This window comes from Grammomys surdaster, unplaced genomic scaffold (genome assembly GCF_004785775.1).
Source record: "Grammomys surdaster isolate TR1022 unplaced genomic scaffold, NIH_TR_1.0 61, whole genome shotgun sequence".
Taxonomy (NCBI): domain Eukaryota; kingdom Metazoa; phylum Chordata; class Mammalia; order Rodentia; family Muridae; genus Grammomys; species Grammomys surdaster.
The window spans coordinates 8,178,918-8,204,625 of record NW_021604563.1 but is presented as its reverse complement, the minus strand read 5'-3'; positions in this window follow the sequence as shown (position 1 = coordinate 8,204,625).

The window sequence follows — 25,708 nt, the reverse complement described above, 5'->3', positions numbered from 1 at the left end:
TTAAATATTGGCAAGAAAAGCTCCTGGAGAGAAACATTGGTGGTGCAATAAATATGATGCTCATTTTCTCTTCTGTAATAAGAATGCAAGAGGAAGATTTTATTTTCCATTACAAATCCTCTTTCCTTCATTCAGGGTTGAATAGACAAAGGAGTGAAATGGGAATAAACTGAGTATTACAGTATGCTAATAAGAGAGGCACATCTCTGCTTTGGACTAAATGGCCAGTAGCATCTTTCTTTGTGTTGCAACTGTCTTTCACATAATAGAAGTGAGAAAAAGGGGTCAGCTGGGTGAAACAAAATGAATTAAGATTTTATGGCTCTCAACTTTTTGCACTTCACATATTCAGTTTCTAATATATAGTCATCACAACGTATATGCTCACTCTGTGTTGCATTACAATTTGTATGTATACTCAGAGAGGCTATAATGAATGATGAGTGATTTGCTGCCTATGCATCTGCATCACTTCATCTCCATCCTACTTTTAGCAGGTTTTCAATATAACTAATATGTAATTATAGCCAGATAATACTTTGAAACAAATAGGACCCATTGGAACTACATAATAATGCTATAATGATAACATCACTTTTTCCAAGCTACCCCGGATGTGTCAAGGGATAAGAGATGAAGCCATAAGCCTTCAAAATCAGACCATTAGGCTACTAATTAGGAAGCCAGGACATTTCTACTTCAGCAGCTGATTCATTCTGCCCTTAGCCAGTTGTTTTGTCTCCCTTGGCATCTTTGCAAAGATGAAAATGATTTTGCCTATTCACATGTATTAGCAATTAATACATATTCAAAATCTAAGGTTGGAAGAAAATGTCTTCAAATTCAGAATATAATAAAGGAAGAATTTCTATTGAAATAAGAGCAGTGTTTTGTTTTTTCACTATATACACGTGTGGATAAAATCCCAACATTTTGTTACAGAATAATATCAAGCCAGAAAACATACACAATTCTCAAATCATATTTTTTTTTTAGTTTTGTCTGTGAGGTGAATACTGTAGTATAATGAGGGAGACATTTGCCAATAAAATTCTCCCTTCTCCTGGTACTGTGAATATTAGCAGCCATGAACATCAGAACTTAGAACACAGAAAAGAAGTTTAGGATATTATGTTTCTGACAAAGAGAAGTTAGTAGTTGTTCAGCTCTAAGCACTACTACAAACCATAAATTTCATTTTACTGTAATTGATTCCATTACAGTTCTACACATTCCACACAGGAATGTCAGCTCAGAGTAGAAATGAGTGCCTACAGGAAAAACATGTCATTAAATCAATTTACGAACCCTCTTTGTGCTTTATGGGGCCCTCTACCAATTTAAGAGCACTTTTCTTAGAGCCTATAAAAGAAAACAAACTTATGTCATTCATCCATCCTACTTTTGTTTGTTCCTTCCTATATCAGATAAACAATGTTTTTGATAAGCTACTATTATTGAAACACAGTGGTAGTAAGATACTTTTAATAAAGGTATGATCTTGTCTTCATGTAGCAAACAAAGCTATAAGTGAAAGACAGGGACTGAATTTCTGACCTATTTTGTATAGTAGGGGAAGAGAAATGAACATAAGAGTTTATAGTCTTATTGATTTCTATGTGACTTACAAAATGTTTACAGTTGAGTAAGAGTCCCAACCCTGTTAACACCAACAAATCTTCTATATTATTCCATCAGCAGTAAGGAAAGCTGCTTGTAGTTGATTGCTGCTCCTTTATCCTAGATCATGGAAAAAAGAAATGTCCAAAAATATACAGTTGCAGCCAACAAGTAATTACAGGAAAAAATCAACCCATGCCATTGCAAATCATTGCAAAAAAAAGATTCTTGGATCACTTTTTACTTCAACAAAGCAGACAAAATCCTGTCTTATATTTATTGAAAATAGATGTTTTATACAATATATTTTTATCACACACATATATAATATATTTCCCATCCCCCATCTCTTTTCATATTCTCTCCCATGTCTCTACTCACCCTAATTTATAACCTTTGTTACTCTCATTAAAAAGTGAATAGGCATAAATACACAAACACACATACACACACACACACACACACACACACACATACACACACAAACACACATACCAGATTAGCACAAAACAAATGAAGCAGGAAAAAAAAAGTCCTATTCATCTTTCAGGTTGATCGGTTCTGAAGAGGTCAGGCATTTGAACCTAGAGATGTATTATTTTGTACATTGCTTTCTCTAGTGTGATCAGGTTACTGACTCAAAGTAAAGTGAATTATGGCCCAACTTTCACCTTTTTCCCTATGCTCTACAGATGGTGAATATTTTTTTTAAAAAGAATATATAAGGTAATCCAGACTCAAAAGGACATCCATGAAAGAAGTCTAGCATAGCTGTCCTCTGAGAGGTTCTGCCAGCAGCTGACTAAAACAGATGCAGATACTTACAGACAAGCACTGTACTGAGGTCAGGGAACCCTGTGGAAGAGTTAGGGGAAGATTTGAAGGAATTGAAGGGAGTGAAAACATAGAAAGACCAAATGTTTTGACTAACCTGGATACCTGGGAGCTTACAGAGACTAAGCAACCCTCCAAAAAGCATTCATGGGCTGATCCAAGGCCCACTACACATATGCAGCAGAAGGCTGGCATGTTTGGCCTCAGTGAGAGAGAATGTGCCTAATCCTGTAGAGACTTGATGCCACAGGGAAGGGGATGCTGGGGATAGGGGCATAGGTGAAGGGGAGTGGTGATGGGGGAATAACACTGGGACAGGGACCGTGAAGTCAACAACATTTGGGATATAAATAAATACAACAATAAATTAACAAAAAATTAACAAAATAATATACATTGCTCATATGTTTTCTAATTCAAGAAGTTCTATACTTGTAGAGTGTAGTAAGTAACCTTTGTTTTCAAGAGAGTAAGTTGACATTTAAGTGGTAATGATGCTAACTGTCCTAAAACAAAATCCATGCAAATTTTAGCCAATACAACATTTGAAGAGCATGATATAATACATAATAAGGCAAATGTTAAAGAGAATAAATTTAGGAATCTATTTCCTGAAAACTGTACTAAAATATTATCAACATTATTCCCTATTAAGTCAAATGTATTCTAGGCCCAGAGATGAAAACTAGTGTTTTAAAATATGTTTGCTTAATTCATTTTCCTTAAGCATTTTCTTTTTGAGTTAGAGATGGCTCAGGAGTTAAGAACACTGACTCCTCTAACTGATTGCTAAGGATTGATTTCTAGGATCCACATGGTGAAGAACAATCCTTTAAAAGTCCAGTTCTGTGGGAACTGACATTCACTTCTTGCCTCTTGAAGGCTCCAGGCCCACATAAGATACACAGATATATATGAATCCAAAGTACCAAAACACAGCACTGTATGGTAGTTCTCAACTAAGCCTGTTGGATACTTAAAATAACCATTTACCAGTGAATGGATATATTACTAAGTTTACCAAGCACAATAACTAAATTGTACTTTGAATTTTAGCAATCCAGCTCTACAGTCATGTTTCTAAAGCACTGGGGACATAAATGAGTATACTATTGTGTTGAATGAGAACTGGATACAGATTCAGTAAACACAAAAACTTACCTTAAAAAGAAAAACACTTTTATAAAAGCATTTCTAGCCTTAAGTTCACCTGTAGAATCTAACAGAAAACTTATTAGGCTCATTTGAGGCTCTAGGGCATGCTTTAAAACACTCTGACCTAATTTAGTGCCACTGGTCATTGAAAAGACAATTGCAAATTGTGTGAAACTATAAAGGGAAAATTCTCCTTGAGCCCATAAGCCCCCTCTCCCAGGAAGAATTGTACTATGAGACTACTAATACTGTTGCCATCCTCTAAATCTTTATTTTTTTCTAAATAAAATATGTAACAAGCATAAGTAATTGAGAACAATTAGGTAACAGTAAGTCAATGAGAATTTTGTGATTTTTTTTTTTGTCTGCTCTGTTCCCTCTAGGCTGCAAACTAAATAGGAGGTATTGAGGCTTCCACAAAAATTTCCACTTCCAGAGGCTCTTTTGCCCAAAGGACTCCCACCATAGCTTGGCACAAACTGTTAATGGATATTTACTCATGAAATGACTCTAATTCAGACAGTTGGAAATGTTTTATTTGACTTGGTGTTAGTATCATTAACACGATTGTGCAGAGTAAGTGAAGAAGAAAATGTAGGTTGATGCTAAAACCCTTCAAGTATGCCTTTATCCCATTATCTAGGTAAGGTTATATGAGAAACTGTCAACCTAAATGGCACAGTTACATCACCCATGTGACTCTCCATCTTGTTTGCTTTATTCCCTAGAGAGCTATATCCAGGTTCCATGACAACTACTGATTCTGCTTTAAAACACCTTTTTTCTTCAGAAAGTATACATAGGTTAACATGGTATGAAACACTAGATAGCATGAGGTCAGTTCGTGGTTATGACCATGAGCTCTAGAATATGAAATAAAGGTTTAATTTCTATCTATGTCTTTTAATAGTTTTATGACAATGAGGGAACATAACCTCTCTGAGCTTTTATTTCATCTTGTGTTCCTTGGTGAAGGGAGTTATTCATCTCAAGAAGTGAATCATACAGTCACCAAATATTCAAGCTTTATTTCAGAATGGGCATAATGCAAACAAAAATCTATAAACAATTCAATCATATATCATGTTAATGAATAAAAATGAATTTTAGAACAGCAAAAGGTGTAATGCATACTTCAGCAAAAGTTCGAAGATAATGTTCTAGTAAACATGATGAGAGGGCTAGATATCATAGCTCATTTCTGCAATATGGTAGTTGGAGGATTTAGCCAGAAAGAATTCCAGAACTTCACTAATTTGTAACGTACTTGGAAACACAATGTGTTTTAGACCAGCATGGGCCCTGGAGTGGAAACTTGTATCAAAAAAAAAAAAAAAGAAAGAAAAAAAAAGAAAAAAAGAAAAAGTGAAAAGGTATGAGCACCAAGAAAATAAGACATGGACTATTTTCTTATGAATGAAGAAAAGATTCATCAGGAAGCATTCATCAGTAGAGAGAAATGTTAAATTTTATATTTAAAAAGATAATATGGCTGATAAATTGAAGAATATAGATCACAACAGGGCAAGAAGTAAATTAGTAAATCAGTGAGATGAACTGATCTATGGTGGTAGTGGTATATATGCTATGAAATAATGAGACTGTAGACAATTTTGTATGTGTCAAACATACTCAGAGTGTTTCAGCATAAGAAACCAGCAGAGAAGTTTTGTATTAAATGAGATTGACTATTGGTAGATCAGCTCTGTGTGTGTAAAGAAAAAGGAATGTCCAAGAGCTCAATTTTGAATCTCTAAGATATTTATTAGTTATCTAAAAGGAGAAATGGAGCAATCATTATACATAAGGATCTGAGTTACATTAAGAAAAACTTGCCAATATAACAAATATACCAATTTGAGAAAATGTAAATTAAACATAGTATTTAAAGCACTATAAATAGGATGTGATATGTGAGTATTCAGTGTAGATTATATGAATGATGATATTTAATTATAATATAAAGAAGTATGGCCTTCAGCTGTATCTTATAGAGGCATCTTCTCACTGATGTTCCCTGCTTTCAGATGAGTCTACCCTATGTCATGTTGACACCGAACTATCCAGCATAAACTTCAATATTCAGTCCATACATTTATTTTGGTTGTTTCATTTTATAAGTACAAATATACATGAATCTGTACTCTCATGTCACTGTTATTCAAAATAGCTCAGGACAGAATATAGCATTGTTCTTTATGCTATAATTATATATTTGTTATATATTTTTGATAATTTTTCTATGTCAACACATAGATGTATCTATACTTTCTGTGTCTATTTTATTATATGTCTTTAGGAAAGCATATATAAATGATTTTCTTCCTATTTTTTTCTTGAAATATTTGTAGTATTTTTGAGATTATAATATACTCACATAATTTTCATTCATTTAAAACTCTTATATATACAACCTACTTGATCTTTTTTTAAATTAATAGCTTCTTTTAAAATTAATTGTTGTTATTCACATATATATACATATACATGTGCACACACACATATTTTTAAACACATGAATTTATATACTATGCATATGAATTCTCATTTGATGACATGCATTACAGCCTTCAAATCAGAGGACAATCTTTTTTTTTTTTTTTTTTGGTTTTTCGAGACAGGGTTTCTCTGTGTAGCCCTGGCTGTCCTGGAGCTCACTCTGTAGACCAGGCTGGCCTCGGACTCAGAAATCCGCCTGCCTCTGCCTCCCAAGTGCTGGGATTAAAGGCGTGTGCCACCACCACCCGGCTCAGAGGACAATCTTGAAAAAAAATTTTTTTCTCCTTTTATCATGTGAGTCCTGAATCTTGAGTTCAGATTTTCAGGATGGGATAAAATATCTTTACTACTGAGCCATTCTCATTGCTCATTGTCCCCAAAAGAATAGATTTCTTCTTTTTTTTATCTTTACACTTTTTTTTACAGTTCAGTTATTATCTCCTTCCTATTCTGCCCTCCAACTGTTTCTTATCCCACTCTTCCTTCCCCATCTCCAAGAGAATATCTCCACTCACCCCTAAAACACCATGCCCCACAAGTCCTCTCCACTCCTTGGGATCTCCAGTCTCTTAAGGGTTAGGCGTCTTTTCTCTCACTGAGGCCAGACCAGGCAGTTCTCTGATGTTTATGTGTAAGGGACCTCGGAAGAGCTAGGGTATGCTGCCTGGTTGGAGACTCAGTGTCTGAGAGATCTTGGGCGTCCAGGTTAGATGAGACTGCTGGTCTTCCTATGGGGTTACCCTCCTTCTCAACTTCTTCCAGCCTTCCCCTAGTTCAACCACAGGTGTCCCTGACTTAAATCCATTGGTTGGTTATAAGTATGTGCTTCTGTCTCAGTAAGCTTCTTTTTGGGCTTCTCAGAGGGCAGCCATGCTAGGCTCCTGTCTATAAGTATACCATAGCCTTGGACCCCCACCCCCATGGATCCCAATTTGGGCCGATTACTGGACCTCATTTCCATTACTCCCTTCTCCAATTTTGTCCCTGCATATCTTTTAACAGGAACAATTTTGGGCCCTGTCTTTCTACTGGAGGTGGCTTCTGCAAATTCTCCATTCCCACTATTGAGCATTTCATCTAAGTTACCTCCCTTTGAGTCCTGAGATTACCTCACCTCCCAGGTGTGTAGCACAATCTAGAGGGTCCACCCCACCTCCCACTCCCTAGGTAACCGTTTTCCATTCTTTCTGCAGACCCTGGTGGCTTCACTCCTATAACCTTAAAATACCTGATCATGATCCCCTTTTCCTCTCCACCTTCCCTCTCCTATCTGTGTCCTTCACTCCCACTGCCCTCTACATTCTTTTTCCTCTCAAGTGTGATTGAGGCATCCTTACTTGGGCCCTATGGCTTGTTCTCATTCTTGAGTTCTGTGGATTGAATCCTGAGTATTCTGTACTTTTTGGTTAATATCCTCTTATTAGTGAGTTTATATCATGCATGTCCTTTTGGATCGGAGATACCTCACTCAACATGATATTTTCTAGTTCCATCCATTTGCCTGCAAAACTCTCGAATTTCTTTTCCTTAGTAGCTGGATAGTATTTCATTGTGTAAATGATCCAGACTTTTTGTATCCATTCATCTTTGTGGGATATATGGGTTGTTTCCAGCTTCTGGCTATCACAAATAAGGCTGTTATCATCATAGTGAAGCATGTGACCCTGTGGCATGGTAAGGCAATTTTTAGTATATCCCCAAAAGTGATATAGCTGGGTTTTCATGTAGACCTATTTCCTATTTTCTGAGGAATATCCAGATTGATTTCCAGAGTGGTTGTACCAGTTTGGAATCCCACCAGCAATGGAGAAGTGTTCCTCTTTCTCCACATCCTAGCCAACATGTGCTGTCACCTGAGATTTTAATTTTAGCTGTTCTGATTTGTGTGAGGTGAAATCTCAGGGTCATTCTGATTTGTATTTCTCTGATGATTAAGGACTTTTTACATTTCTTTAAGTGCTTCTGGGACATTTGAGATGTCTGTTGTGAATTTTCTGTTTAATGCTCTACCCCATTTTTTGATTGGGGTGGGTTTTGATTTATTTTGAAGTTAGCTTTTTGAGTTCTTCATAAACTTTGGATATTAGCTGTCTATTGTATTTGGGGTTAGTAAACATTTTTTTTCCAAATCTGTAGGTTGTCAATTTGTCCTATTGACTATGCCCTTTGCCTTACAGCATCTTTTCAGTTTCATGAGGTCCCATTTATCAATTCTTGATCTTAGAGCCTGAGACACTGAAGATCTCTTAAGGAAAATTTTCCCCTGTTCTGTTGAATTTGAGGCTCTTTCCCATTTTCTCTTCTATTAGATTCAGTGTATCCAGTTTTATATCGAGGTTACTGATCCACTTGCTCTTGAGTTTTGTGAAAGATGACAAGTATGGATCTATTTTCATTTTTCTACACATAGACTGCCAGTTAGACCAGCACCAGTTTTGAAGATGATTTCCATTTTCCATTGTATATTTTTGACATCTCTGTTAAAGATCAAGTGTCTATAGTCCATAAGTGGATGGTTTTATTTCTGAGTCTTCAATTCTATTCCATTGATCAATCTGTTTCCTTACCAATATCATGAAGTTTTTAATCACTATTTTCCATAGTGTAGTTTGATGTCAGGGATGATGATTCTTCCAGAAGTTCTTTTATTGTTAAGAATTTTGTTTGCTATCCTAGGTCTTTCTTCTTCCATTTGAAATTGAGAATTGCTCTTCCCATGACTTTGAAAAATTGTTTTGGAATTTTGACATGAGGTGTATTAAATCTGTAGACTGCTACTGGTAGCATGACCATTTGGGGAAATATAAATAACTCATTGAAAGTAATAGAGGAAAATACAGGTAAACAGGTAGAAGCCCTTAAAGAAGAAACAAATAAATCCACTAAATAAATACAGAAAAATACAAACAGGTGATAGTACTGAACAATGTTGTACAAGGCCTAAAAGTGGAGGTAGAAACAATCAAGAAAACACAAATGGAAACAACCCTGAAAATGGAAAACCTAGGAAAGAGGTCAGGAACTACAGACACAAGCAGCAACCACAGAATAAAAGAACTAGAAGAGAGAATCTCAGGCATAAAAGATTGACACAATGGTCAAAGAAAATTCAAAACATAAAAAACTCCTAGCCCAAAACATCCAGGAAATACAGGACAAAATGAAGAAAGAGTAGATTTCTTAACTGCTGAGCCATCTCTCCAGGGATCAAAGGAGGATTTATTTCTAAACTTACTATTACTAGACCTTGATCAATGGTAAATTAATTTGCCAATTTGGAAGGTATTGGTGCATTCACTTTTACTGTTTTCTTTCAGCATAACATGTAAGTTACCTGCTTTAGAATTATGAAATGAATTATAAATTTATATTTCAAGTATGCACAGAGGCTATGTTAATCTTCCCTGAATCCTTCCAAATATAGTGTCTATGATTCTGAAATGAGCACCATGAAATGATTTTTAATTTATCAATGGATGAATGCTATAGAATGGCTTGCAGCCAAAGATATTGCAGACTATTAACTCTGCTTTCAATTTACCCTGGAAGGTGGCAGGGAGAGAGGAATTTTTGGACAGCTGCAGGCTTTTATATTTTGAGTGCTGATTGGAGGGTAGCCACATCACCTTAAGTTTTGGCAATGTGTGATTCTAATATTCTAGTGGATAGTGACAGAAGCAGTCAGAGTGGTTATAAAGAGTTAATGAAGACTAAACTTTAAGCAATTTTGAACAAATTATTCTTGAAACTTAGGATCAAACTTTGGTGTAAGCAACTGGCTTGACTATCATAAACCAATAAGAATGGCAGTAGATACGGGAGAGGTAAAGGAATGAAATAGTTGAGTGTCAAAAGGTCTTGAATAGAACCAAATAAAAATAATGCATTAAGAAATTTATAAACAGCGATATAAGAGCTATGTAATCCTGTGCTTGTTCTCTCTCTCTCTCTCTCTCTCTCTCTCTCTCTCTCTCTCTCTCTCTCTGTGTGTGTGTGTGTGTGTCTGTGTGTGTGTGTCTGTGTGTGTGTGTCTGTGTGTGTGTGTATGTGTGTGTCTGTTTGTGTGTGTGTGTGTGTTTGTATGTGTGTGCATGTGTATGTGTGTATGTGTAGGGGACATCTCTGCCTTGCCTCTGCTGCTGCTGTTCCTTCTAATGTTTGTTATTGCTATATTCTTCCTGTATCTAGCATGGTGTGAATGGGCCTGGGGAAATCTCACTGCCTATAGTCTGATGTGATTTCTTGGGAGACAATCCACTCCACTGAGTAATTTTCCTGCAGATCAATATAAAAATGAATTTTCATAAAATAATATTGTTTAGATCAACTAAGGATTTTACAGAATTCCTGATTTGATTTAAATAGTTTTAAGAAGTTAAGTAGTTTATAAAAAGTTGAAGGAGATGGTTTAAATTGTTTTGCCAGTAAAATATAATAGTTAGAAATAAGAGTAGAATGTGCCCACTCTCTTGGGGAATAGTGAGGGATGCATAGGTTAGAAAAGGAGTACAGTGAGTTTTCATGAGTTAAAAGCACACAATTATACTTGAAATTAGTATACAAACTATACGAGATACTATAGTGTAGAAAGACAAAAATGGACTTAGGACAAGTTATTGATGAAAGAAATATTCATTCTATGTGAGGTATTAGTTACTGGATCTAGGGAAGTGGCAACATATCTTTGTGTGTACCAAGAAAAACAGAGTTATGAAACAACAGAAAATCTATTATGAATGCAAGAATAGAGAATAGATGATTATTCAGCTTAGCTGACCAAGACTTCACAAATAAGATGTATGATAGATAATCTGTTGTCTGGTATATACAAAAAGTCATCAGTTAAGCTTAGAAAAACTTATTTTAACTTTGTTAATCATAGACCAATTATTGCTTTAGGGTTATGATGAATTTGTGGAGAGAAAGATGGGGAATGTTTTGTTAGGGAAAGACCCTCTACTAAACACAGGGACACTCCAGTCAGAAGAGTATATAACTGATAAACCTGCTGTAATTTCATTCTGTGTTATGATTTTCATCTGTTTTTAAAGAATACATTCTTGTAGTGATAGTTTTTTGGAAGATATGTAACTTGTGCCTATGAGATAATTTTTCCTTACATGGAGAATTTTTGTCTATGGTAGTATAAAAAGGCTAAGAGAAAAAAAATAAAGCTCTTTAGAGTTTTCCTCCATCCACCAAATGTTTGTGTGTGTGTGTGTGTGTGTGTGTGTGTGTGTGTGTGTGTATGTGTATGTATGTATGTATGTATGTAAAGTGGATAGAACTTGTAGAGTTTGTTTCATTCTCTCTCTCTCTCTCTCTCTCTCTCTCTTTCTCTCTCCCTCTTGTGTGTGTCTTTCTCTCTCTCTTTCTCTCTCTCTCTGTCTCTCTCTCCCACTCTCCTCTCTTACTCTCTCCTTTCCTCCTTCTCTCTCTGTCTCTGTCTGTCTGTCTGTGTATGTTTGTGTGTGTGTGTGTTTATTTATGTATGTATGTGTCTATGTATTTAAAACACACAAAAATCTTATGAAATTGAGATTTTTCCGTTCACTGATAGGTTTATCAGAACAGAACAATTTAGCTACTGCCATGGAAGTACTGAGCAGAGATTAAGTTCTAATAGGATGGGTCATTTTCAATGTAAATTGGGCTATAAGTGGGAGAGAAATCCAAATACATATGAAAATTAAAAGATGATAGAAATTCAGAAATGGATGCTTTTATGTCATTTCAAAGAAAATAAATATTAGAAAAGAGGTTTCCAAAACGTCAAATTGATAATTGCTGTTAAGTCTGATGTTTTCATTGAACACTGCTCACTTGTCAACAGTGGGTACCTTAGGCTTTCCCTGACCTTAGGTTTCTGGAGTAAATACTTAGGACTCCCATCAAACATATACTTTCCAGAGCTCCCAGAGATTTGCTGATCTGGATCCCATAACTTGGATCTGATTCCAGAAAACTTACATTTTCTCCAGAGTTATTCTTCCTTTTACCTTCCTTAGGCTATTGATTAAAATGTGATCCTGCAGACACTTGTCTAACCTTTGTGTGTGATGAGAAATGCCTCCATTTTCTAACTCTTGCCATTGTGAGACTGCTTTAGCAGCTTGCCAGGGATAGGTACTTTTATGTTTTGTGAGCTCAAGGAAAGAGAGTTCAACTATTGTCACATTCACTATATAATTTCAAGGCCAATTTGGAAGGGGACACATTTCATTTGAATTTCAAGTTCATCTTATAGACTGTTATATAAAATTCTAAAAGAATGATGTGCCGGGCAGTGGTGGTGCATGCCTTTAATCCCAGCACTTGGGAGACAGAGGTAGTGGATCTCTGAGTTTGAGGCCAGCCTGGTATACAGAGTGAATTCCAGGATAGCCAGGGCTACCCAGAGAAACCCTGTCTCAAAAAACCGAAAAAAAAAGAATGATGCTGAATATTTTCCATTTCATAGAGAAAGCTATGTTCCAGAGATGCAATTTGGGAGTAGAGGCACTCTCAATCCTCTCACTTGCTGGCTATCTACATTGGGTTAGGAGGTCTTAGGTTTTAAACATACCATGGATCATTGGCAAATTAAAATGTTAATAAAATGCAGATTAACAGGAACAATTCATTGTGAATTCACAGTAAGGCACAGTCTGTATTACATTTGTTTGTAGGCAAATCTGTGGGGTTTTAATTGATTAATCCTTGATGTGTGAGGGACCATCCCACTGTGCATAGTGGAACTCATGGGCTGATTTTTCCGTGGAGTATGAAAACAATCAGACTGCACATCTCCAGAGAATCTTCCTTCTCCACCTGTGGTCATTACAACACCCAGAACCTCAGGTAAGCCCCATTCCTTAAGACTGTCAATACCCCATCAGTGCCCAACAAGCCTATTCCAATCACTCCCCTCTCCTTTTTTACCATTTCCTCGGCGACAACTCTGGTAAAGGACGCTGCCCAACCAGAGGTCATCCTGGCCACCAGAGCCCTATGTAGGCTGTTTGGCTGTGGACCACGTCCACTATCTCAGTGTTTGCTAAGTTCAACCATCGCTGTATTTCTCTTCACCATATCCCTGCTCTCAACTCCAGAAGAGGTAGCCTGATGAACAATATGACATGCTGGCCATCACTCCAATACCCAAGATAGGTAAAGACCCTCTCTCTACTCAAGCTCTGTCCACTTCAGCCAGAAGACCAGGGAGGAAACCAAAACCTAGGTACATAACATCCATCCAACAAAGACAAAACTCAGAAATAGGGACCTAGTCCTATAATTATCAAAGCCCTGATGACTAGACACCAGAGTAAGAATATGCTCCAATAACAGCCAGGACAATATATTACCATATGTGCTCAACCTTCATACTACAGCTAGCCCTGAATATTCAAATACAGCTGAAACACAAGAAAACAACCTTAAAAACAATTTTATGAAAATGATATGTCCTAAAATAGTAAATGAATAAATACTCTAAAGAAATTGGAAAAACACACAAATAAATGGAAGGAAATGAATAAACTTCTTAAAGAAAAGCAAGAAAAACAACAATTGAACAAAATAAGCAAAATAGTTCAAGTTCTGAAAAAGGAAATATAAACAATAAGAGAAATACAAATAGAGGAAATCCTGAAGATGGAAAATCTAGGTAAATGAACAGAAAATGCAGACACATGCATTACCAACACACTACAAGATATGGAAGAAAAAGTCTCAGACATTGAAGCTACAGTAGAAGAAATAGATGCACTCGTCAAACAAAATGTTAAATCTAAAAAAAAAAAAATCACTGACACAAAATATCCATGAAATCTGGGACACTGTGAAAGGACCAAACAAAAGAATAGGAGTAGAAGAAGGAGAATAATCCCAGCCCAATGGTCCAGAAAATATTTTATAACAAAATCATGGAAGAAAATGTAACTAACCTAAGGAAAGACAGGTCTATAAAGGTACAAGAAGGTTGCAGAACACCAAAAAGATTAGACCAGAATAGAAAGTCCCTTGTCATGTAGTAATCAAAACTGAAAACATACAATACAAAGAAGAATATTAAAAGCTTCAAGGGAAAATGACAAGTATAATGTCAGACCTATTTGAATTACATTTAACTTCAATGGTGACTTTAAAACCAGAAGGCTCTGGAAATATGTCTCAGTGACTCTAAAAGATGACAGATGTCAGCCAAGATTTCTCTGCTCAGTGAAAGTTTCAGTCAGCATAGATGGAAAAAACAAAATAGTCCATGACAAAATCAAATGTAAACTATATCCATCCAAAAATCCAGCAATCCAGCTCTGCGGAAAGTTCTTTAAGGAAAACTACAACTGAATTAGGTTAACTACACCCACTAAAAGACAGGAAGTAAACTCATACCAGTAAATCCCAAAAAGTGTGTGTATGTGTGGATGGATACACACACACACACAAACACACACACACACACACACACACACACACAAACACACAGTCCAGTCACCAATATTAAAATAACAGGAATTAACAATCATTGTTCTTTAATATCCCTCAATATCAATGGACTCAATTCCTCAATAAAATGACAAAGGCTAACAAGAGATGCAAAAACATGATGCATCATTCTGCTGAATACTCGAAACAAACTTGAACATTAAAGATATTACTTTTGAGAAAAGTTTTGGAAAAATATTTTTTAGGCAAAAAGACCTAAGAAGCAAGTTGATATATCCATTCTAATATCATATAAAATAGACATAATAACCAAAATTAATAAAAAAAAATACAGGAAATATCACTTCATGCTCATCAAAGAAAATGTCTGCCAAGATGAAGTTTCATTCTTAAACATCTATGCCTGAAAATGCAAGGCCACCCATGTTTGTAAAGGAAACACTACTAAAGGTTATATTACACATTGTCCCTCATACATTGATAGTGGGAGACTTTAGCACAATTAAATAGCCACAATCTAATTAGAGAAGTACTTAAGCTAACAGATATTATAAAATAAGTAGACTTCCCTTCTGCCACTGCCTGGTCCTTTGGGCTGGGGCAGACACAGAGTTGGTCTGCCCCTGTGGAGATACTGAAACCTCAGCCATCCTAGAGGAGCCACTGCAGTGAGAGCAGCCAAGGAGCCACTGCACTGAGAGCAGCAGACACCAAGGTGGTTTGCACTTGGGAGACATCGTATCTGAGACATCCTAGAGGATCCACTGCACCCAGAGCAGAAGGATTTCCAGATCTAATAGGTGGCCTGAGTCCCAGGAGTTCTTCCACCCAGGAGAATAGGATTATAAGACCACAGAGACATCTGGACTCTGAGGAGCTCTGCAACAAGCAAGATAACTGGAAATACAGACTCGAGTCTTACACAGTGAGGGCAGGTAACACTAGAGTTAACCAGATGGCAAAAGGCAAGTGCAAGATCATATGCAACAGAAACCAAAATTTGTTGGCATCATCAGTACCCAGTTCTCCAAATATAGCAAGCCCTGAACACCCCATCACACCTGAAAAGCAGGATTCAGAATTAAAATCACTTCTCATGATGATGATAGAGGATTATAAGACGGAATTAAGTAACTCCCTTAAAGAAATACAGGAGAGTACAAGTAAACAGATAGAAGCCCTTAAAGAGGAATCACAGAAATCCCTTAAAGAAATGCAAGAAAACACAAAGAAGGAATTAAAAAAAAACATTCAGGATCTGAAAATGGAAATAGAAACAGTAAAGAAAGATCAAAGTGAGACAACCATATAAAGAGAAAACCTAAGAAAGAGATCAGGAGTCATAGACCCAAGCATCACCAACCGAATATAAGAGATAGAAGAGAGAATCTCAAATGCAGAAGATACGGTGGAAAATATTGACACAGTTGTCAAAGAAAATCCAAAATGCAAAAAACTCCTAACTCAAAACATCCAGGAAATCCAGGACACAATGAGAAGACCAAACCTAAGGATAATAGGTATAGATGAGAATGAAGATTCCCAACTTAAAGGGCCAGTAAATATCTTCAACAAAATTATTGAGGAAAACTTCCCTAACCTAAAGAACAAGATACCCATAAACACACAAGAAGGCTACAGAACACCAAATAGACTAGACCAGAAGAGAAATACCTCCCGTCACATAATAATCAAAACATCAGTTACACAAAACAAAGAAAAAATACTAAAAGCAGTAAGGGAAAAAGGTCAAGTAACATATAAAGACAGAACTATAAGAATTACACCAGAGTTCTCACCAGAGACTATAAAAGCCAGAAGAGCCTGGACTGACATCATACAGACCCTAAGAGAACACAATTGCCAGCCCAGATTACTATACCCAGCAAAACTCTCAATCATTATAGATGGTGAAACCAAGATATTCCATGACAAAAGCAAATTTGCACAATATCTTCCCCCAAACCCAGCACTTCAAAGGATAATTGATGGAAAACACCAACACAAGGAGGGAAACTACAACCTAGAAAAAGCAAGGAAGTAATCTTCCAACAACCCCAAAAGAAGATAACTATACAAACATAACTCTACCTCTAATAACAAAAATAACAGGAAGCCACAATCATTTTTCCTTAATATCTCTTAACATCAATGGTCTCAATTCCCCAATAAAAAGACGCAGACTATCAGACTGGATACACAAACAAGACCCAGAATTTTGCTGCATACAAGAAACACAGCTCAGTGACAAAGACAGACACTACCTTAGAGTAAAAGGGTGGAAAACAATTTTCCAAGCCAATGGTCACAAGAAACAAGCTGGAGTAGCCATTCTAATATCAAATAAAATCGACTTTCATCCAAAATTAATCAAAAAGGATAAGGAAGGACACTTCATACTCATCAAAGGAAAAATCTACCAAGGTGAACTCTCAATTCTGAACATCTATGCTCCAAATGCAAGGGCACCTACATACATAAAAGAAACTTTACTAAAGCTCAAAACACACATTACACCTCACACAATAATAGTGGGGGATTTCAATACCCCACTGTCAGCAATGGACAGATCATGGAAACAGAAACTAAACCGAGACACTTTGAGATTAACAGAAGTTATGAACCCAATGGTTTTAACAGATTATCTATAGAACAATTCATCCTAAAACCAAAGAATATACCTTTTTGTTAGCACTTCATGGAACCTTCTCCAAAATAGACCATATAATTGGTCACAAAACAGGCCTCTACAGATACGAAAAGACTGAAATAATCCCTTGCATCTGATCAGATCACCAGGGACTAAGACTGGTCTTTAATAATGACAAAACCAATGGAAAACACACGTGCACATGGAAACTTAACAACTCTCTTCTCAATGATGACTTGGTCAAGGAAGAAATAAAGAAAGAAATTAAAGCCTTTTTAGAATTCAATGAAAATGAGGACACATCATACCAAAACTTGTGGGACTCCATGAAGGCAGTGCTAAAAGGAAAACTCATAGCTCTAAGTGCCTACAAAAAGAAACTGGAGAGAGCACACATGAACAACTTGACTGCACAACTAAAAGCTCTAGAACAAAAAGAAGCAAATACACCCAGGAGGAGTAGAAGGCAGGAAATAATCAAACTCAGGGCTGAAATCAACAAAATAGAAACAGAAAGAACAATTCAAAATATCAATAAAACCAGGAGATGGTTCTTTAAGAAAATCAACAAGATAGATAAACCATTACCCAGGTTAACCAGAGGGCACAGAGACAGTATCCAAATTAATAGAATCAGAATGGAAAAGGGAGACATAACAACAGAAACTGAAGAAATTAAAAAAATCATCAGATCCTACTACAAAGGCCTATACTCAACAAAACTGGAAAACCTGGATGAAATGGACAATTTCCTAGACAGATACCAGGTACCAAAGTTAAACCAGGAGCAGATAAACCATCTAAATATTCCCATAACCCCTAAGGAAATGGCAACCGTCATTTAAAGTCTCCCCACCAAAAAAAAGCCCAGGATTAGATGGTTTTAGTGCTGAATTCTATCAGACCTTCAAGGAAGACCTAATACCAATCCTCTTCAAACTATTCCACAAAACAGAAACAGAAGGAACACTATCTAATTCGTTCTATGAAGCTACAATTACACTCATACCCAAACCACACAAAGACCCGACAAAGAAAGAGGACTTCAGACCAATCTCCCTTATGAACATCGATGCAAAAATACTCAATAAAATTCTAGCGAACCGAATCCAAGAACATATCAAAACAATCATTGATCACGATCAAGTAGGTTTTATCCCAGGAATGCAGGGATGGTTCAATATTCGGAAATCCATCAATGTAATCCACTATATAAACAAACTCAAACAAAAAACCCACATGATCATCTCATTAGATGCTGAGAAATCATTTAACAAAATTCAACATCCCTTCATGATAAAAGTCTTGGAAAGATCAGGAATTCAAGGCCCCTACCTAAACATAGTAAAAGCAATTTACAGCAAACCAGTAGCCAACATCAAGCTAAATGGAGAGAAACTTGAAGCAATCCCACTAAGATCAGGGACTAGACAAGGCTGCCCACTCTCCCCCTACCTATTCAATATAGTACTGGATGTCCTAGCCAGAGCAATTAGACAACAAAAAGAAGTCAAAGTGATACAGATAGGAAAGGAAGAAGTCAAAATACTGCTATTTGCAGATGATATGATAGTATACTTAAGTGACCCCCAAATTTCCACCAGAGAACTCCTAAACCTGATAAACAACTTCAGCAAATTGGCTGGTTATAAAATCAACTCAAACAAATCAGTAGCCTTCCTCTACATGAAAAATAAACAGACTGAAAAAGAAATTAGGGAAATGACACCCTTCACAATAGTTGCAAATAATATAAAATACCTTGGTGTGAATCTAACCAAGCAAGTGAAAGACCTGTATGACAAGAACTTCAAGTCTCTGAAGAAAGAAATCGAAGATCTCAGAAGATGGAAAAATCCACAATGCTCATGGATTGGCAGGATTAATATAATAAAAATTGCCATCTTGCCAAAAGCAATCTACAGATTCAATGCAATCCCCATTAAAATCCCAACTCAATTCTTCACAGAGTTAGAAAAGGAAATTCTCAAATTCATATGGAATAACAAAAAACCCAGGATAGCGAAAACTATTCTCAACAATAAAAGAACTTCTGGAGGAATCAACATCCCTGACCTCAAGCTATACTACAGAGCAATAGTGATAAAAACTACCTGATATTGGTACAGAGACAGGCAGGAAGATCAATGGAATAGAACTGAAGACTCAGAAATGAACCCACACACATTTGTCACTTGATCTTTGACAAAGGAGCTAAAACTGTCCAGTGGCAAAAGGACAGCATTTTCAACAAATGGTCCTAGTTCAAGTGGAAGACAACATGTAGAAGAATGAAAATTGATCCATTCTTATCTCCTTGTACAAAGCTCAAGTCTAAGTGGATAAAGGATCTCCACATAAAACCAGATACACTGAAACTAATAGAAGAGAAGGTGGGAAAGAGCCTCGAATACTTGGGCACAGGGGAAAAGTTCCTGAACAGAACACCAATGGCATATGCTCTAAGATCAAGAATTGACAAATGGAACTTCATAAAATTGCAAAGTTTCTGTAAGGCAAAGGACACTGTCAATAGGACAAAACAACAACCAACAAATTGGGGAAAGATCTTTACCAATCCTACATCTGATAGAGGGCTAATAGCCAATATATACAAAGAACTCAAGAAATTAGACTCCAGACAAACAAATAACCCTATTAAAAAATGGGGTATAGAGCTTAACAAAGAATTTTCAATGGAAGAAACTCGAATGGCCGAGAAGCACCTAAAGAAATGTTCAGTATCCTTAGTCGTCAGGGAAATGCAAATCAAAACAACTCTGAGATTCCATCTCACACCAGTCAGAATGGCTAAGATTAAAAACTCAGGTGATAGTAGATGCTGGTGAGGGTGTGGAGAAAGAGGATCACTCCTCCATTTTTTGGTGGGACTGCAAGACGGTGCAACCACTTTGGAAATCAGTCTGGTGGTTCCTCAGAAAACTGGACATAGCATTACCTGAGGATCCAGCTATACCACTCCTAGGCATATACCCAGAAGATGCTCGAGCAAGGACATATGCTCAACTATGTTCATAGCAGCCTTATTTATAATAGCCAGGAGCTGGAAAGAACCCAGATGTCCTTCAACTGAGGAATGGATTCAAAAAATGTGGTATATTTACACAATGGAGTATTACTCAGCTATTAAAAACAATGAATTCCAGAGTTTCCTAGGTAAATGGATGGAACTAGAAATTATCATCCTGAGTGAAGTAATTCAATCACAAAAGAGCACATATGGTTTTCACTCACTGATTATTGGATATTAGCCCAGAACCTTGAAATGCCCAAGATGCAACTCACAGGCCACATGAAGCTCATAATAAAGGAAGACCAAGTGGGGGTGATTCGGTCCTTCTTAGAAGGAGCAACAAAATAATCAAGGGAGTAAATATGGAGACAAAGTGAGGGAGAGAAACTGAGGAAGGGTCTGTCTGAAGACCATTCCACTTGAGTATCCATCCCATGTGCAGTCACCAAAGGTAGATGCTGATGTCGAAGTCACGAAGTGCATGCTGATAAGAGCCTGATATGGATGTCTCCTCAGAGGTCTTCAATAGTCTGACATATTCAGAGGCAGATGCTCACAACTAGCCTTTGAACTGATAATGGGGTTCCCAATGGAGGAGTTAGAGTTAAGGCCATTGGAGCTGAAAGGGTTTGTGGCCCCATGAGGAGAGCAACAATACCAACCAACCATAGGTCCCAGGGTCTAAACCACCAGCCTGGGAGCACTTAGGGAGGGATCCATGGCTTCAGCTGAATAGGTAAAAGTGGAGGGCCCTGCTGTGCATAGGTGGAAGAAGAGTTCCTTCCTTGACCTCATGAAGGCTGGATGCCCCAGGGGGTGTGCATTTGAGGGTGGGGAGGTGGGAGTGTGGAAGTAGGTAGGGGTTACATCAGCAGAGAAGAAGGAGGAGGGGTAAGAGTATAGGCAGTTCCTTGTTGGGTGGGGGATGGGGTAAGGGACAACACATGAAATGTAAATAAAATATCCAATATAAAAATTAAAAAATAAAATAAGTGAACTTAATATCTGCAGAACATTGTAAGCAAACTCCAAAGAATATTAATTCTTCTTATCATCTCATGAAAAAGTGGAGGGTTAAAGGATGAGGACAGGAAGTTTATTATTTATTATCTGACTTGCTTGTGTAAAATATGCTCAATGGATGCTGATGGATATTTAAGCATCCAGGAACAATAACAGAAGCAAGTAGAGCAATTAGCAGTCTGTTGCTGGTATCATGGACAACATGATACCATGGGCAACATGGGTGAGGGATATGAGGATCTCCTTCTAATTATGACTCACTCATGCAATTTGTTCCACCTGCTTTCAATCTAAATGTTACCTCAGACATGACTTCAACGAGGAAGCCTCCCCAATTTCACATCTACTGTTCAATGAACTGAATTAATTGGTCCATTTTGGAGTTGTGGTTAGTAATAATTATTATGTCGTCTTTAAATAATACTTACCTAGTCAAAAAGTTCAGTGCACATACACTGGAACTTCCAATAGGTTGAATCATGTCACTGTTAATTTATTATGTTTCATCAGAAATCTCTAGGATTTCAGAGTAAAAATACTTGTAGAAACAATCATTACAGATAAAATTATTTAAGATGATAATATGCTAGGCTCTAATCAACTATGACTCAAGACCTGAAATTTTTAATTGGTGAAGCAATAATTTTCTTAATTTTAAAACAATTAGACTTACTTATGTATGACTGAGGGGTTACTCACAATGAGTAAGATATTAGTAAAACACAATGGCATAAGCTGGGAAAGCCTACCATAGACAGATGACTCTGTAAAATATAAGCCTGGGTCTCTGAATTCTTACCCTTAACAAGAGGAAAATTTGACATAAGATGCACATGAAAAGAATAATGTAAAAATGAAAGTTGACATTAGGTGATGCCTTTAAAATTCAAGAATTAACAAAGATGATGAGAGGGTTGAGGGGCAGAAGCAAGGAGAGAGGCATGAATTAGCATCCATCTTTACTGCCCCCAAAAGAAAGTGCCTTGCTAACTACTTCTAGTTTCAAGAGCTAAGAGAATGAATTTCTACTATTCCATGTTATCTGTTACAGTGTGCTAAATAGCATCAACTCTAGCAAACTAAAAAAACTCTTTCTTATGTGTTCAATTTAAAGCAAAGTATATAACCTCTCTCTGCTTTAGTATCTTCATGTGTAAAATGTGAATGCTTAAGGTGTTTGACACATTATTATTATTATTATTATTATTAGACATAACATTTAAAACTGAACCTAGTATGTATACATCATTTAAAAACTCATATTCTGTCATCCACTTATGCATTGCTAGAAGGTAAACATTATCTATTATATGTACATATTTAGCATTAGGTATGTGTTGGGAGCCAACTCCTAGATGAAAGTAGCTATCACCTTTCAGCCCTCTTGAACCATATACCCTGACAAGAGACTTGTTTTCAAAAGCCCACCACAGCTTGATAAACACCTTGTTTTTCTCACTTATCTTGTTTTGCTCTTTAGTGCTGCCAGTAGCTAGGTACATGTGGTCTCCACGCTGCGAGGTACATGACATAGTGCCTTCAGCTGTGCTCGTCCATGAGAGCAAGGCAAGTAGTAAAGGGTATAAATACCCAGGATTTCCTTTCAATAAACAAGACTTGATCAGACTCTGTTTTCTTCGTGTCTCTCGCTCCTCCATCCCCACTCTCTCTCTCTTGCTAGACCCTGACCCGTGGACTGGAGCAGCAGAATGTGCTGTTACAAAGTGGCCCCCAAAGTGGGGTAGCTCAGGCTGTTAAAAAGTGGCACTCAACTCGAGGCAGCAAGAATGAGAGACCCAGTGAGGGATGTTACAGGAAGAAGGGTCGACTGAAAAGTCAGAAGTGAAACAGAGGTGATTGCCTCGGGAACCTGCAGTGTGGAGACCAGTAGGTCATAGTAATGATAATGGGACAAGAAATAAGTCAGCCTGAATTCAACTCTCTGTTTTCGTTTTGTTGTTTTCTGTTTATGTGTGTCAATTGTCTCCTTATATTTCACTATTTAAATGCTGTCTTTCATGTTCAAAAGAAAAAGAAAGCATAGAATCGAAAATACGACTAAAGGTTGAAGTAATCAATTTGTCAGAGCCAGATTATGCTGACCTAGAGGAAGAGGCAGCCAAATATTATGACCCTGAATGGACCTCTTCCAGGAGACTCCTTCCCTATGCTCCTCCACCTCTAGATGCTCCCGCTATGGGCATGGTGGTTGTAGATCCCAGAAAGGAGTTACAGGACAAACTTTCTCACTTTAAACAACAAATTTCTCTTCTTAAACAATAAATAGAGTTAGAGGAAGAGTATCAAGAATGAATTAATCAGCTACAAAAATTAAAGACAGGGAAGAGATCTCAAGAGGGCAAGGAAAATCCCCCAGCTCCTTGCATTCCTCAACCCAGAGTCCAAAGACAGCCTCTGTCCTCTGGTTTTAGATCAGCCAGAGGAGGGAGAGGCTGAGGTTTTCCCTGTATCAGAGACTAGAGATGCTCAAGAGGTTGCGTGGAGACATCACACAGGGTTTAATTTTCAAATTATTAAAGAATTTAAAAATTCAGTGTCACAATATGGTGGCACTACTCCCTTTACTCTTGCAATCTTAGAATCTGTTGCAGAGGAGTGGCTGACTCCTGGTGATTGAAATACTCTAGTGAGAGCCGTTCTTAGTGGTGGTGACCATCTTATTTGGAAATCAGAGTATTATGAGAATTGTAAAGAGACAGCTAGGAGAAACATTCAGGCAAGTAATGGTTGGTCCTTTGATGCCTTATTAGGAGAAGGGCAATTTGCTTCTAGTGATAACCAGATGCAATATGACCCAGGCTTATTCGCTCAAGTTCAAAATGCAGTCATGAAGGCTTGGCGTAAACTCCCGGTAAAGGGAGACCCTGGTGCATCTTTGACCTCAGTCAGACAAGGGCCTGACGAATGATTTTCTCATTTTGTTCATAGATTAATGACAACAGCAGGGAGGATTTCTGGTAATGCAGAGGCAGGTGTAGATTATGTGAAGCAACTTGCATATGAAATGCCAATCCTGCCTGCCAAGCGGCCATTAGACCCTATAGGAAAAAGGCAGACCTTACTGGGTATATCAGACTCTGTTCTGACATAGGGCCCTCCTACCAACAGGGCTTAGCTATGGCAACTGCCATGCAAAGACAGTCAGTAAGAGATTTTTTGGCAAGCAGACACAAAAAGGCCTGTTTTAAATGTGGCAAGCCCAGACACTTTGCAAAAGACAACAAGGCAGAAAATGAGTTAACCCAGAGACAGCCTAGAAAACAGCCTGGCCTATGCCCACGTTGCAAATGTCAAAGGCATCGGGCTAGTGAATGTAGGTCCAAGACAGGTGCACAAGGAGACACCAGGGAAACGGGAACAGGGGCCAACCCCAGTCCCTGAACTAACACAAGCCAAAACAGGCTTATGGAACAGTAAGTTTCATACCAGCAAACAACAACCCCTTTCAGAACTTAGTCGAGCAACACCTGGAAGCATGGGACTGGACCTCAGTTCTGCCACCCACACAGCATTAACCCCAGAAATGGGACCTCAGGCCTTACCCAATGTAGTGTTTGGAACACTCTATCCAAATGTGTTTGGCCTGATAGTGGGAAGAAGCAGTGCTACTATGCAGGGGCTACAAATTTTTCCTGGAGTTATAGACAATGATTATCAAGGTGAGATTAAGGTAATGGCCAAGGCAATACAGAATATAGTCACCATTCCTACAGGAAGGAGGATAGCTCAACTATTGTTACTTCCATTGATTCCTTCTAATCAGAAATATAAAAGTCCTAAGAGAGGGAATCAAGGCTTTGGTTCCTCTGATGCATACTGGGTATAGCCTATAGTTAAACAAAAACCTATTATGACAATATTGCTTGATGGGAAGGCATTCCAAAGCTTGGTTGATACAGGAGCTGATGTGACAATTATCAAACAAAGTGGTTGACTCCATACCTGGCCTCTGACCCCTACCTTAACCAATTTAAGGGGTATTGTCCAAAGTCAAAATCCATAACAAAGCTCTAAGGTGCTGACATGGAAAGATAAGGAAGGGAATACAGGGAATATACAACCCTATGTCATCCCGGGCCTTCCCATTAATCTCTGGGGCAGAGATCTGTTATCCCAGTTGGGATTCATTATGTGCAGCCCTAATGAAGTCTGAAGAAAAATCTGCTGCAGATAGATTCTTGCATCCTGATACCAAAAAGAATTTTGCAACAGTCCTCTCGAAAGACCTATTAACTGGAACCTGGAATGGGCCAGATCCAGTCCTTATCTGGGGAAGAGGTTCTGCCTGCATATATTCCCAAATGGCAGACACTGCTTGCTGGCTGCCACAGAGACTGATCAAACAAATAACAATAATAAATCCAGGGAGGAGAAACCCCTGAGAAGTGTATTTTTTCTTTGCAGGAAACATGAAGATGCTTCACAATTGCCTTCAAACTGGA